This window comes from Pinus tabuliformis, chromosome 5_1 (genome assembly GCF_031772625.1).
Source record: "Pinus tabuliformis cultivar Carrire ecotype Pingquan chromosome 5_1, CPIR1, whole genome shotgun sequence".
Classification (NCBI taxonomy): domain Eukaryota; kingdom Viridiplantae; phylum Streptophyta; class Pinopsida; order Pinales; family Pinaceae; genus Pinus; species Pinus tabuliformis.
This window is the reverse complement of record NC_142305.1, coordinates 39,777,265-39,794,846: the sequence shown is the minus strand read 5'-3', so window position 1 is coordinate 39,794,846 and position 17,582 is coordinate 39,777,265. Positions and strand designations below refer to the sequence as shown.

At 39.3% G+C, this 17,582-nt stretch overlaps 1 pseudogene; it reads right to left on the bottom strand.

Moving 5' to 3' along the window:
• LOC149163372 (uncharacterized) overlaps positions 1-17,382 on the bottom strand; it is a 96,444-nt pseudogene extending 79,062 nt beyond the window's left edge.
• Positions 17,383-17,582: the final 200 nt, after the last annotated feature.

The following is a 17,582-nucleotide window of genomic DNA, read 5'->3' as shown; positions in this document are numbered from 1 at the left end:
TAACATAGAGAAATGCCTTCAAACTATGAAAATCTACCAAAAACATTGTTCATGCAGACTTCAAATTTCCTCAAATCTGGTCTATACTCCTATCAGGTCCACCCATAAGTTGCTATTCACAAGTCGCAAATGGCCCTCTTCCAAGTTTTCCCTTCGTATTTTAAAAATAAGTTAAAACATGGAAAAATCCTGAAAACGGCCTTATGGCAGATTTTAAACTAAAATGCATTTGCATTTCGGAACCCTTTCAGGTCCGATTTCATTGGATTGCACATATATATATATATATATATATATATATATATATATATATATAGATAGATATAAGCCCCGCTCCATGTAATGTGCCGACACGATATTGCGGTTCGACTTATCGCAATCGCATATTGCATAAGCCTGAGGCCTTTCCATATAGTATGGTCTATGCCAATGCTGATTACGATCCCTAATATCGGCAATTGCGATATCGTGTCAGCCCGATCCCATTGCATGTTATATCTCCGCTTGCCTCCACCTGTCACCACCGATGCAATATGCCGATCAGATCTGGACTGTTGATCGGCCAGATCTGACAACTCCTATGCAGATTTGGTTTAAGCATCCGACAGGCCCTATTTCCACCATTTCTTCAGATTTTTGGGTCTCGATAGTGTTATCCGATACGTCTAAAGCTTCTCCTTTTGCGATGGTTTTGACCTTTTATGAGATTTTGAAGACTTGAAGATTTAGAGGGTTATCCAGGATCCATTTTTGGATCATGTGTCCATACCGTGGATTCATCGACATGATCCCTTCTTTTCGGATGGTTGTGTCCATGTCATGGATTCATGTATTGTTAGATGCCTATGCATGTATCATTAGGCATGTTTATATCATAGATGTCATATATGTATATGTATGTGCTTGATTTGTAGGTCTCCTGGCAGTGTTTTTCTGGTCCTTGCCTTGACTTGTAAAACATTTCATCCATCACTCCCTGTTCTGCCTTCATGCTTAAGGGGGCATCTGTTACATAGTATTTTGTCACACTTCATGTTCACTTCTTGTTCCACATCCTAAAGTGCCAAAATGTTGACAAGTATGAAGTGTACTCATCATGAAACACATACTAAAACATCCCTGAAGAACGAAAGAAAAATTTCCCTGAGTCAATTCTGGATAAGGTTGTCTGAAACCCTAAATTTCAAGAATAGTGCTCTTTGCTCGATTGCTTGCCCGTGCTGATAGAAAGTTACAATTCTTTGACCTAGCACTACTAGCTCGGGTTTTGATATGAAATCCCACATTGAACCTCTTCTGGCAGGTTTTCCCAAAATGGAGTAGAAGCTTCCGATGCTAGAAACTTCGAGAACAATGAGCGGGATGTTGTTGGGTAGAGATATGGTCGAGGTCTCACATCTTGAGCTCTTGATACTACCTTTAAGGGCCTTTGACTTGAGATGTGGACCTTCCTCCCTCTTTTGTGGATCCCTAACTCCCTCTCCCTTCCTATAAATCAAATCCCCTCCATCCCCAAATGGTTGGTCATTGATTGCTTACATTCCTATGCTGAGATTATGCCCAAATGCTACCCATCTAACTTGGAGAAGGAGTGCTTGAAGAGTCTTGGCTTGGACTTGGAATTCCACCCAAAAGGAGGTCTCCAACATCAAGGCAATGGTTGTATGCTTCCCTTTTTTATTCATTAATATATACATCTGATGTTCACTTTCCATAAATGTCTAAATATTTATGCATTTAGCTTGATGCTTCTTGATCTGCCAAGTACTTTATGTTTGATATATCCTATGTATTCTCTTGCATCTCTTTTTGTCTTTTGATCTCTCTTACTGGTATTCAGATGCAAGGAATAGTGAGGAGCGAGCTATAAGCTAAGGGATTGAGGTCATCATCAAAGGATCGAGTGCTTATCATCAGAGCGAGGTAGGTTTCTCTCTCTCTATATATTTTTCAACGTAAGCTATGAAACTTTGAATTAGTTTGTTCAGTTTGTTTCTAGATCCACTCATTGGGCTAGAGAGATTGCTTCTGTCCGCAGAAGGGATTTATCTTCACAACATGCATCATTTAGATTTTTCATCTAGATAATTTGCAGCTAATATATCGAGGCTATGTGAGTTGAGTATGGTGTGTGGATGTGAGAGAGAGCTAAGGTTTGAGTTTGATTCAGTGATTGATGTTTTGTATTGAGAGTGTTGATAATGTGCTATGATGATATTGTTGCTACGATGTTCATGTTGAGCAACTTTGGGGTTCTAGTTTGAAAGTGCATGAAAGATGAACCACATAGAGAAGTGGGGTGGGTGCTTCGGAAAGACAATTATTGAGAACATATGTCTTCATAAGTCCAATTGGACTTGGGTAAGGCTCGATGCTCATGGAGGCTTCCAGCAGATGGTGGTCCATAGAGTTGTGAGATGGAGACCAGAGTTCCTTTCAAACAGTTTCCATATTACACTCTCTATGTAATGATTTGCTTGAAAAGTAATAAAATCTATTCCACATCGCAACAACAATAGGGTGGTTTTTGACCTAGAGGGTGTTGACCAGATATCTTGTGTTCCTATGTGATGTGATGATTTGTGTCTCATTGTGCATTTTTATTTCATATGTTATGGCTCTCATGTGTTGATTCTAGTTGAAGTTGCATGTTCAGATCTAATGCTTATTTGTTAAGTGATGAATTGATTAATATATTAGAGAAATTTTTTTATTGTTGTGAAATTGTTATCACTACTGATTCACCCACCCCCCCCTCTCAGTACCGATCAAGGTTCCAACAATTGGTATCGGAGCCTAGTTCCTTCCAATGTAGTTTCACCACTGGAAGGTAGATCATGGGTAACCAGGGAATATTTGCAGCAGATGGAGTTCCTTTTCTACATGGATCAGATTATATGCTTTGGAAGGTGAAATTTGAAGTGTATCTTTTAACTCTTTATGTGAATATTTTTCTCTCAATTGAATATGGCACATAGGATGAATTTAATGAGGAAGCCAAGAAGATCATTTTGAAGGGATTGTCAAATCATGATGTAGCTAAAGTAAGACACTGCAGGACTGCAAAGAAATCATGGACAAGCTACATAGTTTGTATGGAAGAGAAAGGGTTCAAGATTCAAAAATTGTTGAAAAACCCCATTGCATTCTTGAAGATAAAGAGAATGATAAAAAGGACTCCACATTCATAGCAGTAGCAAATATAATTTTCTCTCAAGAAGATAGTGAGAGTAGCCATGAGAGTAATGACATGCAAATCATTGATCTAAAGATACAACATGAGGAAATCATTAAGGAAAATGAGAATTTGTCAAATCAACTTCAAGACCGGGAAGCCTATTGTGAAATACTAGAAAAGGAATTAACCTCTTTGAGATGTGAGCTTGAAAAGGAAAATAATCAACTATCCCAATATTGAAAGTTGGATAAAAGAACAAAATTTTTGGATGAAATCCTCATCAGTTAAAGATATCTGTTTATAAAAACTGGATTGGGCTTTGAAGAAGAATCATGCCTTGTGAAGGAAAAGGAGAAAGTGGAGGACAACCATGTAGTAGACAATCACAAGTCCACCACCTTTGAAGTCAATCAAGGACCTAGGAAGCAACATCATCAAAAGAAGCCAAAGAAGAAAATAGATTATCAACAGAAGCAAAGAAAAGAAGATCACAATCACAACATGCAGTAGTTCATGAAGATAAGGAAGCAACCAAGTGTTCATGGTCCAACAAATCAAAGCACAAGGTATCAAAATTTATTTTATGGGTATTGTTTTTCTTGTAATCATTATGGTCATTGTGCTAGAGAATGTAAATATTTTGCAAGAAAACAAAGTTTGTTGGATAATTGTTGTTTCAAGTGTGGAAAATATGGCCACAAATCTCTAGCTTGCAGATATGATAGGATCAAGCCTACAAAAATAGCAAGCCCACCATTAAAGACAAAGAAGGTATGGAGGAGAAAATATGAGTTTCAAATATCTAACTATTCAAAGGATTTCAAGGAAGGATGCTTTTCTTTGAAAAAGGATAATCTAATTTGGGGGAGTAGATCTTTATCTTATGCCCATTAGGATATGGCTTCAAGAGAAGCCAAACTTGATAGGTGCATGTGATTAAAAGAGGAAATTTCAGCTTCATGCATCTATTCATTTCAGATTCACAAGATCAGTATGAGGCATAGAAGGAGAGCGCATGAGTCTAGGGGAGTTCTACAAGGTTTGATGTATTACATGCCATTTTTATCTTTTTTATCTCATGATTGTTGATGGTTGCAGCCATGTTGTGAGAAGATAATTTTTCTATCTATGCACACTAACATAAGTTTATGCAGTAAGCAATAGTTGTTGATGGAGAAATGGCATATGCTTAGGGGGAGTTTGATATGGCTTTATGATATGCATGCATAACACTTATTTCATGCATGTTTCTACATCTTCCATGGCATGATTGGTGATGGTTTGAGTAAATAGTATTACTCCATTGAAACCCTCACTCATTATGCTTCATTAGATAGTCATATTTCACATGAGGAAGGGTCATTGATGCATGCATGTGTCTTAGAAAGTTGTTGGTCAGTTTTGTGAGTTGTTTGAAGAAAATTGCTACATCATTCAGTACATTACTAAGTCCTTATGTTTCTAGTTGTAGTATGGTTAAGATTCCATTGCATGTGTATCCACATGAGTTATGTATCTCACATTGTATTATCATGAAGCCATGTATCCTATTTTCATATCATATTGTCATGAGGTCGAGATATTTTACTTCTTCCATGTCATGCAAAGCTGAGTCAAGATCCAAGCACTCAAGTGTCTAGTGTTGAATTTTGCTCATGAGGATCTTACCTTGAAGACTACCACATGTATTTGTTGATGATGATGAGGATTATGCTTGCTAGTGCACATATGATTTCAAGAGAGAATGGATGAAGTTTGTATTGTGGATTCCTTACTTTGCTGATGCTCATGTTATGCCTAAAGGATGTGCTAAAAATGCATGGTTGCATGGTTATTGCTGCTGATTTTATTTGAGGATTACTTGCATATGTTGTTGCTGCATTATTGTTTTGTAGATCAGATTATTGAAGTTGAGTCATTGATGATGATGCTTGTGTGTTGATGGTGCTGGATAAAGCAAGGTTTTGTTGACGGCATATGTATATATATATATATATAGTTGTCTAATGATTAGAGGCTTGTTGCTGCTCGATTTTCACTGGGAGGTTATAGTGTTGATTGATCCATGTGGTTGGATAATAGTAGTTTGTTGCTTACTGCTACATGTTGACCGATAGTTTCTACTATAATTTATTCTTGGAGACTTGGGATGTTGGGGCTGCTAACTATTGATGTTGCAAATTGTTAGTTCTTGACATGTGGTAGCAAAATTCTAGAGAGAGTTGTGTATGCTCCTTTTTGGCATGCAGTTATTCATTTATAAATCTTGATCATGGGTTGTTGGTTACATTGTCGCAACAATTATAGCTTTGTACTCTCATATTGTGGGTCATGAGTCAAAATTGTTCTAAGAGAGAGAGATTTGAGAGTCATTTCAACCTTGTTTTAGTTGGTATATTTATGTCTTGCAGCCATGTGTGGGTTTTCAAATTCATTATGTAGCCATGTAATATCATGTATCACTTTTGGGTCATTGGTGGAGTCATATGAGTGATGTTCATGTATAAGTGAGGAGTCATATTTCAGCCTTGAGGAAGCATTGTACAATCACAATCTATCATTCTTGTAGCCATGTAATAGGCTTGTGAAGCCTTGTACTTTCATTGCATATATTTTTGAGTCATAGTCCTTGGTTCTCTTGGAGTAGCCTCCTACTTGTCACATGGAGGAAATGATGATTGTTTCTGCTATGGTTTATGATGTGTTGTTGCTCACACTATATTGCTAATGATGGTCATCATGTGCCTTGTTGTTATTATTGTCGGTTATGGTATGCTGCTACATGGGAGGATGTTGATGTTGTTGCCTATACTATGTTATTATTGATGGATGTAGTCAATCCTACTTTATTATGGTGATCAGATTTGTTTTGTTGCTACTATTGGTGATGTTGATGGAGAGAGTGTTGTTCATGTTGACGCTTATGTTGTCACTGCCTTAGTTGAGAGTGATATTTATGGGGAGTTTATTGTTTTTGTTTACTCTATATTGTTGTTCCTGAGAGCTACAATATATTTCTGCTATTTCAGCCTTGAGAATATTTTTGATCTAGATGGAGCTATTCCTTGAGATTGTTGGTGCTGCTTCAAGAGAAAGTGAACCATTGTTGTTGCCTCTTGTCATACACTCATAGAGGAGTGAGTGTTTTTGTTGCTTGATCTACTATTTAGCCCTTGGTTGTTCAGTAGAGTGTTAATGGCTTAATGTTTGTCCCTTTTCCATTGATGTCAAAGGGGGATAAAATGAGGATTTTAGTTTTTCAGAGGTTGTTTGGATGGTTCAACTAGGGTTTCCATCAATGCCAAAGGGGGGGATTGTTGGCATTGATGTTGTGATGTAGTGTTGATGGTTGGAATTGATGTCAACCTAATGGTATGAGTTTTTGGTACCATGTGATGCAGAGGTACTTGGTTTATGCATTAGTTGCAGACCTTAGTTCAATGGTTGCAGATGTTGGTGCATGTATTTGGCCTATATGTTGATGCCTTGGTAGAGTGTGGAGCTGCTACACCTAGTTGACAGTGATGGAGACTGTCAAGTTATGTTTATGATACTTGGTGCATCTGTGGATGATTTTTAGTTTATATGATCAGTTGCAGTGGATGCAATGGGTTCTTGAAGGTCTTGCAGAAGGTTGTTAAGCATTGGGGCAAGTTTGAGAAGATTTTGAGCTAAGGAAGTTTGTTTTTGGCCATCCTTTGCCCTAGTCACATGGATGGAAGCTTATGGGAGCGACTGAAAGTTTTTAGTCATTGGTTGGCAGTGTTGTGGGAGCGATTGCAATCAAGTTCACTGACCAAAGTTGAAACTATCAAAAGGCTAGTGGAATACGTGGCTTGATTTTGTCAGGAATTCTAGCTCAATCAAATCTGAAGCATGTGAAAAGTTTTTGGGTGAGCTCCATCACCTGTAGAATAATTGATTTAACCAACTTCATAAACTAAAAATATGATGAGAAAGGTTGCTCATTTAGTTGGTTCTCTTATGTGAGAAAATTGTCATAGTGTTTTGGAGAACCAATGGTGAGGAGAGTGAATTTGCTATAGCAGAGTGTGTGTGAAGGTGCAGCAGCACCAGAGACAAAAGTATGCATTGTTGAAGACTATTTGTATGTAGAAGAAAAGTGATAAATTCGTTAAGGAGTTTGCTAATGCATTTGTGATTCCAGGGGAAATTTTTTAATTTGAGTTTATATATGTTACTGATATGATTGTGATAGATTGGCTACAACAATGTCTCATGTTTTTATATGGAAATATTATATTGCATCATTGAGATTTTGCATGTAGATTTTTTGCAGCTAATATATTGAGGTTTTGTAAGTTGAGGATGGTGTGTGGATGTGAGAGAGAGCTAATATTTGAGTTTGATTCAGTGGTTGATGTTTTGTATTGAGAGTGTTGATAATGTGTTATGATGATATTGTTGTTGTGATGTTCATGTTGAGCAACTCTAGGGTTCTAGTTTGAAAATGCATGAAAGGTGAACCACATAGAGAAGTGGGGTGGGTGCTCCGGAAAAACAAGTATTGAGAACATATTTCTTCATAATTCCAATTGGAGTTGGGCAAGGCTCAATGGTCATGGAGGCTTCTAGTAGATGGTGGTCCATAGAGTCATGAGATGGAGATCAGAGTTCCTTTCAGATAGTTGCCATATTGTACTCTCTATGTAATGATTTGCTTGACAGATAATAAATATTCAGCATCGCAACAACAACAAAGGTGGTTTTTGACCTAGAGGGGGATTTCCACCAGATATCCTATGTTTCTATGTGATGTGATGATTTGTGTCTCATTGTGCATGTTTATTTCATATGTTATGGCTCTCATGTGTTGATTCTAGTTGAAGTTGCATGTTCAGATCTAATGCTTATTTTTTAAGTGATGAATTGATTAATATATTGGAGAAAAAGTTTTATTGTTGTGAAATTTGGATCACTACTAATTCACTGCCCCCCCTCTCAATAGTGATCCTAGTTCCAACATTTCAGCTCCCTTTGATCTTTAGTCTCCTTGTATCCACCTGCAACTTTGTTAGTGTAACACCCTCCTCCCACATTTACCCAAGTTAACTAGTCCACTAGGGTAAACATGTGACGAATAGTTACTATGATGTGATTCAACTCCCCATGTATAGTTAAGGAAGTGGAATCAACAAAACGAAACCAAACTAACCTTTTTTAGGAGCTACAAAACCTTTAGGATACAATCAACCCTTTTAAGTGGCCAACCCCTCAGAAAAATTGTCATCTTATTGAGCTAGACCCGCATTCGCTCCCATGACAAGCCATGCATGCGACTAAGACTCTCCAGTCGCTCCCACAATGAGGCATGCATGCGATTGTGGCCCATTTCAGGTAGTTCTAAGATAGCGACCCCAGATTCTGTGCCACCTTTTCAAGTCTAGGTATCAGGCCTTTATCGGGAATAGTGTCTATACAGAACTGCTAATCCCACTAAGGCTAGTGGCTACCTTAGAAACAAACAAAGTAAAACTACTTTCGATTTCCTTTATGAGAGATAGATGAGAGAAGAATACAGGAGACCAACCTCTGTCTTGTGCTTGGTTCCTTGCTCGATTCCTCCCTCTTCTGATAGTCCTTTGCTACTTGCTTCCTTGTATACCCAGCTTCACAGAGTACCTGTAGAATCAAAGCAGCACAATACTATACGAGAACATAGATCTATTATCATAAACAATCTAGGATCAGATGTAAATTGACCATACAAATGCATAAAACATAAATCATACAAGAGTATGGAGGAAAACTTGAATAGCTTTATTGATAATCAAGAAAGAGCCAAGAGAGTTACAACCAATTGTTCTGACCCAGCATCATCCTCTCAGCAAGAAGCCCTTCTTCACCTCATGACAAGCTTAGATCACCCAACACTATGATATTGCACCAAGAAACCAGCAGCACTTCCTCACAAGATACAAAATTCCAACCTCCGGATCTCTGGGATGAGGGATCCATATATAGATGTCTGCAAGGGAGGTGAGTGAGCTTTTGAGAGTTGATTAGTGTCTTCTCTCTGATAGTTCTTGATTCCACTTGGAGATTGATGATCTCTTACTCATCCCTGGTCGAATTCAGAGAGGCAAGTGTCACAGGAGAAGTTTCTGGAAGATTCCATGCTCCTCCACCTTGCGGATTGACCCTGCCATTTGTCCCTTCTCGCCCATCGCACCCCATAGAAGGGCTTTTTGAAATGCATCACACCCACTGTGTGTATTTAGGTGGGATGCAGCGCACTTTTCCTATGGAGCAGGTGAAATGGTCCAGTTTTGACCAGTTCTGAGTAGTTTTTCATGGAGATCTTCTGGGAGAAGATGTAATCAGTTGACCTTGTCCCTTTATGGGTCGGAACAACACTTTTAGGGACTTAAGAGCCCTTGGTTTATTGACATTTATGATTGGGATTGCAGTGCCCAAAAATGTCTATAACAGTTTCCCCCTAAAGCATGAGGTCGTAAATTTGTTGATGTCGGGTGAAATGCTTTATCATGAGGATCTGAAGTTCTTTCAAGCTGGAAGGAGACCTGTAATAAGATACAATACAATACATTATCTTCATAATATTTTCATGATCTAGCTGAGGCGGGCATTCCCATGCTCAGCTTTATAAATTCATTTTCATGTACATGAGACAGACAATCGTCTGAGTGTAGACTGATGATTTTGGTAGAGTCATCATCCCTTAGATTGGATGATTATCTGTGTAGCAATGATGTACATTTGATGTCTTTATTTTCCTAAATATATATCACAGCCCGGATGGATGAAACTAGATCCGGGGTCTTCAATCTCGTTCGATCTTCACTCAAAGTACAAGTCGATCCATGTGAGAGATGTTCTAGGGTCGAACATGGAAAGACATCGCCTGATTACCAGCCAATGATGTAAGCCGTTAACAGGCGCGAGAGGAATCACCGATAATGATGATGATCCTCAAGGTACTACAGTACAATTCATGTGGTGTGAATAAAGGACTTGACATCGAACACCACGTAAAATCTTTTGGTCGAAGGCCATTGATGTAAACCTCTCGCGGGAAGTGAGAAACTTGCCATTGAGGCATGCAAGCTTCAAAGTACTGAAAGGGTTGTTCCCAGATTGAATTCTTGGATAATGAGCTGATGTCGACAAGAAGCGATCCGTCATAGGAGGGCCTTAGTGAATCCCACATCAATGACACAGAATGGAGCAAATGATTTTAATGGAGGTGAAAACGATCTGGTGATATATGATTCAGGGTGGTGGTCATGAAAGAATGGAGCGAAGATGTATTATAGTGGGTGAGACACAAGTGAATTCTCTGAGTGACTTCTCTTGAACATATCGGCGACACTGACATGATGGATTGGTAGCATTAACCCCAAATGTGGATGGTGAGATGGAACCATGGTGATGTGACCAGTGAATGGAACAACCCAACCCGACTTGGATGCGGAGTGAAAGTGTCATGTTCAAGAGCGACTTGCTACCAACAAAGTTTCTTCAAGTTTTCTTCCCAATTTTTCCCCAGTCATTGCTGACCAGTACCTCTTTATTTTTTTCAAGCTTGAGGAGGATAACATATGCTTTTTCTATAATTTTCCCTTCAGGCAAACCCATCGCTATGTTTTAACGAGCCTAGCGATAGTGAAACTCGTTCTTGTCTGTTATGGACAAGCTTGTCGCTATTAGGTTTTAACGAGTTTAACGACAAAGATAACTCGATCCTTTTCAATTTTAGAGAGTCTGAAAAGGGACATAGAGGAAACTCCAAAAATCCTTTTTCGTAATCTAATCCATTAAGTCTGAAAAAGTATAAAATAATACAGAAGGGATGAATTTTCGGTACTTTTAACAAGCCGAACAAAACAAGCGCTCGATCTTTTTGTGTAATAATCCCTCAAGTCCAAAAAGATTAAAATCTAAAGGAGGGATAGCACTTCCGGTCACTTTAACGAGCTGGAGAGGCCAATGGCTCAGTAATCTTTTCATATTTTACGAGTCAGTTGAAAAGAGCTTAAAGGAGACTCGTCTTTGAGGAACGAGTGATGAATTCGGGTAGCAACTGATTCCAGGTAAGGTTTGGAATTTTCCAATCACGGCAGTGTTACAAGGATGGCTGTCAGGATCACTCTTTGCAGCTGTTCCTCAAAAGGGGTAAACAATCAAGTGGAGGTGAATGATCGGCCAATACAGAGTGGAGGTGATGATGAGAACACGACCAAGGCTTTAAAGGCTGAAGTACTACATTCACGATGGTTATTTACCTGTTCATTTTTTAATGAGCTTAAACGCGGGAAGAAACATTTGCTCATGACTTATGTTTATTTTTTAACGAGCTTGAACTATGTGCTAAAACTGCTCGATTAATCCAGTCGCATAATAAGGATGTCTCATAAAAACGACATTATTTCAAAGCTTTGCCCCACATCCTTTCTTTATGCAAGTTAGGAAACGACCAATCCAAAAAAAGATAAATGGTTGCTCTTCGCTTGCATGCCAAAAGGTTTGCATGCCCCTAGGTATAGAGAAAAATTTCCAGGTTACCGAGAAAGTTTCATCTGCGTAGCGGATAAAATTCTTTCTTGGCGATGCCTATCGAAATAGGCAAAGGGGAGTGGTGTCACCCAGCATAACCTTAACGAAGGTATCTTATTCTAGTCTATTCCGATTTTCCTGTTAGGACGGGTTCACCAGATTAATCATATATCCTTCGCGGAAATCAACCCTATACCCAAGGTTCTCTTGCCGAAGCAGACCAGGGTGCATGCCCCCTAGGTTTCAGTCATGTCCCCCGAAGCACTCGCGCTCATCAGGTGGACGGACTAAGGATTGATGAGACATTCCTTGCATGAAAAGACCATTTAGGGATGGTATATGACTATTTTCTATGCGTGAACTGGGGAATGAAAGCTGGTCTATGAGCTTGACCACTCTTCCTTCGTGTGGAAAACACATTACTCTAAAGAGTGAGGAGACAATGGCTCCCATGCAATAAATATAGTCTCGTCCAAGGAGGTGGGACCGAATAGATGACCGGGTATGACTCTAACGAACTTCCTTCTTGTGGTAAAGGAATGAGTAGACTGCCCCCATGTTCATCGAAGTCTGTGTTTACGAAGAGAATTTGAATGGTGTCGTTCTTGTTCTCTTCAATGATTGTATCATCCGAAGATGGAACCTCTGAAGGCAAGACCAGGTCAACTGCCACCTCGACCTTTTGACTTTTGTCTGGTGTGGATTCAAATGGTTCATCTTCAATGATAGATGCTTCGGCCGACCACAAGGGCGTGTCAGCCAAATTCTCAACTAGTGACGGACTCGGCAAGAGTTTCTTATATCTAGGAGGGAGCCGTAATGGTGAAACCAGATGGTCGTCCAAAACTCTTTTAGCCTCATCTAAGAAGGGACAACAGTGGACAGCGTGATCGCCTTCACACAATCTACAAGGAAATTTATATTTCCCTTTTTGTCCAAGGGCTTCACTTTCACTAGTTTATGGTGTACTTTCAACATGATCATCAGAGGTTGACGACACCGGATTGTGCAAACGAGGAGACCAGTCCCTTAAGATCTGAGGGATGCAACGACAATCTCGATGATAGTGGTCTCCTTTGCAAATGACACATGGCGATTTAGGCCTGGCTAGTGCAGTGTGTGGATTTTCGCTAGACGATGCTTGGTTGTCCCCTTTCGCCTTTGGCTCCTTCTTCTTCTTCTCTTTCTTCTTCTTCTCTTTCTTCTTCTTTTCCTTCTTCTTCTCAGGTACTTGATTTTTGGCTTTACCAGCTTCATCAAGTGAAGAGGAAGGAGGAGAGGAAGAATTGGACGAAGTAGAGGGTTGGGGGGTAACTCTGGAATCATCTAGTTGCTGACTTGATTGTTCAGGAATTGCGGTGTTCTGAATGACAGAGGTTGAGAAGAGCCATACAAGCAAGCCGATTGTCAATCCTGGAAGTGACAACGTGGCCATGTGGGGTGCACCAACATCTCCCTAAGAGGAGAAGGGACTAGGATTTCCTCCAAGAGGAACTCCTTGGTTGGTGGACTCCATTTTCCTTAACCTAAGACCAACGTAGGAAAGGTGATGATTATTCTGTTTAACATAAATTTTATACGCTTTGACACAACTTGTTTTTTCATTTTTTAAGAGTCGAGAAAAAACAAAAGATGACTCTAGTCACCTTCGATTTTTAATGAGCCTGAAGTGACAAGTGCTCAGATGGACCTTTTCCGTTAAGGAGTCTGAAAAGGAATGAAAGGGACTCCTCTGGAAATCTAGACAGAGGGATTACCAAACCAATCGCAAAACTACAGAATAATTTTTACGGTACGGCAGTCAATCTTCCCGAATGTTGTGTTCAGTGCATTGCGATCGATAGGGCGGCAGACACGGCTTCCTATGGATAAAGGATTAAGCCTATTGTGGTCTCCCAAAATATACTCAACGGTACGTGGGAGCACAAGTCCGTACTGACACTTATCGTCTCAAAGTGGAGGAATCACCCAACCAACAGTGAAAACAACAGTTACCAGGCTTTACGACACCGGAATACGTCTCTAGCCTAGACTTCTAGATGTTGTGTGTTAGGTTCCAAAGCATTTTTAGATTCATTAAATTTATTTTATAGTTGATCTTGCTTAAGAAATTTTCCTTTCAGGTTCACCACATGATGTAGATGTACAATTCCTAAAATGCAATCTAAAATGATAAACAGTCGTTTAATCTTCTTTTTGGCAAATGAAAATCCTAGCTACTAAGGAAAGAGAGATGGCGTTCTTTCAACAAACAGCAAAGAGCACACACTATATGCACTGTCCTAAATCAAACCAACAAACAGTCTAAATGCAAATGCACATGCATGTATTTGTTTTCAGCCTTCTTAATATGTGAATGATAAAAAGAAAGCTAATGCGCAAATCTGAATTATCTTTCAAAGCAAAAATTACTAACAAGTTTCTTTTCAAGACAAAATGAGGACAATGACACCACTTTGCGATTTGGAATTGAAAACTTGCTTTCGACACTATAAAAACTACTAATTCAGATCAAATACAAGAGTAACAAGGTAATCGACTATCAAGAACAATCAGATTCTCTTCTACGATTGAAAATGGCACTTGCGACACTTTCAAATCAAGAAACGACAGTACAATTATGCTACTTCTTTGTAAAGGAGAACTAAAAATGACTCAAAAAATACACAAAAACATTTACAGTTCTTTGCACAATGGAGGCAGAATATCGGCAAGGAAAGGGGTTTCAAACAGAGGTGTACTGACTACAGGCAGCAAAACTCCTGAATAGATCTGAAAAGAACGAGCACAGAAACCAAAATTTAGGAACAAGGCCTTGTCTGATTAGCGCACCTGTAACACAGTGAAACTGAAATGCAGCGCACCTACTACACTCAGGAAGTGCGATGCATTTGAAGTTCACAGAACAGACAGTGCGCTAGACCAGAAACGAGACTTTGATTGGGTTTCGGGTCACAGTTTGCAGCTCAGTTCAGGGATTTTGGCCGAGCAAGTGGTAATCAGTAAATCAATCACAGGGGTAGATCTAAGGAGGTTACTAGAGACATCACAAGGGCATTTAGAGAGCTTGTAAATCAATTGTTTAATTCATAAACAAAACCCGGAGATTGACTGAAGCGACATTTATCTACTTTGCATTTGCATAGCAAATGCAGTTCAAAGGCTACCTGGCTCAACTTTAGGCTCCGTCTGTAAGTTTATAAAGTAAACAAATGTAGATAAACAAACAATCTACTCTCTCCCCAGCGGAGTCGCCATTTTGTTACCGGGAATAGTGTCTATACAGAACTGCTAATCCCACTAAGGCTAGTGGATACCTTAGAAACAAACAAAGTAAAACTACTTTCGTTTTCCTTTATGAGAGATAGATGAGAGAAGAATACAGGATACCAACCTCTATCTTGCGCTTGGTTCCTTGCTCGATTCCTCCCTCTTCTGATAGTCCTTTGCTACTTGCTTCCTTGTATACCCAGCTTCACAGAGTACCTGTAGAATCAAAGCAGCACAATACTATACGAGAACATAGATCTATTATCATAAACAATCTAGGATCAGATGTAAATTGACCATACAAATGCATAAAACATAAATCATACAAGAGTATGGAGGAAAACTTGAATAGCTTTATTGATAATCAAGAAAGAGCCAAGAGAGTTACAACCAATTGTTCTGACCCAGCATCATCCTCTCAGCAAGAAGCCCTTCTTCACCTCATGACAAGCTTAGATCACCCAACACTATGATATTGCACCAAGAAACCAGCAGCACTTCCTCACAAGATACAAAATTCCAGCCTCCGGATCTCTGGGATGAGGGATCCATATATAGATGTCTGCAAGGGAGGTGAGTCAGCTTTTGAGAGTTGATTAGTGTCTTCTCTCTGATAGTTCTTGATTCCACTTGGAGATTGATGATCTCTTACTCATCCCTGGTCAAATTCAGAGAGGCAAGTGTCACAGGAGAAGTTTCTGGAAGATTCCATGCTCCTCCACCCTGCGGATTGACCCTGCCATTTTTCCCTTCTCACCCATCGCACCCTATAGAAGGGATTTTTGAAATGCATCGCACCCATTGTGTGTATTTAGGTGGGATGTAGCGCACTTTGCCTATGGAGCAGGTGAAATGGTCCAGTTTTGACCAGTTCGGAGTAGTTTTTCATGGAGAATTTCTAGGAGAAGATGTAATCAGTTGACCTTGTCCCTTTAGGGGTCGGAACAACACTTTTAGGGACTTAAGAGCCCTTGTTTTATTGACATTTATGATTGGGATTGCAGTGCCCAAAAATGTCTATAACAGGCCTTGACCCAAAGCTTCATGACAACTGTATAAATGATAAATAACAATGAATTAAAGCTACTAATTCAAACATTGGTACAAGGAATTTACCTGACACCTACTAGCCATGACAAGCATTTTGTCAAACATATCACAAACATGTAATCTACAGATCATAACCATAGATCTGAACATAAGGGCCTCATACTTATATGAAAATCATCAAGAAGAAGTTATGCCTTATCATAATAGCTGCATTATCATCTATTAGGTCATAAATTCATTCACATTTCATGTAATAATCAATTCATGATGAGAGCCATTACCAAAGTCTAACATGAACCATGCTTATTACTAGCATATAATCAACAAAATAACAAGAGTAGACTAGCCATAAAAACCACATATTAACAAGTACATTTACATGTGAAATACCAAAGGAAAAGGAGTTCTTATTAATGTATGTATAAGCCAACCAAGTCAGGGACTTCCATGAAACACCTGACCATAGATTGGCCTGAACCAAATATTTCTTTTAGCCAATCACCCTTGTACCATATTCCGAACATGAATGTGGGACTCACAAAAAAACTAATCAAGGTTTCCCCAGGATTTACTGTATCTCCCACTAAGGGATTCCTAGACCTGAAACCTTCATCAATACAACTCGGCTTTACTGTAATCCCACTGGATCACTAGGACCTAAACAAGCATGGATGCCTCTAGATCTCTCCACCTAAATTGTGAGGAATTTTTCTGTCTCCACCTCTAGGCTTTACCATATATCCTACCATTCACTGGTTGAGGATTCCTAGGCCCAACAAGGCTCCACCCTCTAGGATTTACCATATATCCCACCATTCACTGGTCAAGGATTCCTAGGCCTATCAAGGGCATACACAATCAGGCTTTACCACAATCCCACCTATCATATCAACTCATTTACTATCACGTTCAACCTATTGTTTCAGTTCCATAATAGAGTAATATTGTAACCATTCCAACTAATACTCATCCCGAGCTACGTCAGGGGTCCAACTACCCCCTAAACAATATGTTGCCTTATTACCTTCCCTCTTAGTGTGCACAAAGATAACATAGTCAAAATTTAGCAGTAGTTCCTTGATGTTGTTTTCTGCTTCTTGAAGATGCCAAATTGTGATAGATTTCTCTAGAGGATGACCCAATATGAGTTTTTGTACCATATTAATCATAATTTGGGAGTCTTCATGAACCTGTAACAAATGTATCCGCTTTTGGGTTGCTATCTGAAGACCTTTTTCGAGCACCCAAAATTCTGCCAAATTATTTGTGGTTTCTCCACACGAGAAAGCATAAACACGAACCAGATTTAAATTGTCATATCTCAATATGCCTCTGAAACCATCCATGCCTGGGTTGACTCGTGAGGCTCCATAAAAAAACAACGTAAAGAAGGATTGGGGGGATGGTTGAAAGAAGAACTTCACCTTTTGTATTGTACTATGTTTTTTATTAAGAGAAGAGCTAGAGCCTACCTCTAGGTAAAGTTTTTGCAAAATAAGAAACTCATCTTCATCTAGTTGTCCATCTCCCGACTCGGCGGATGTGC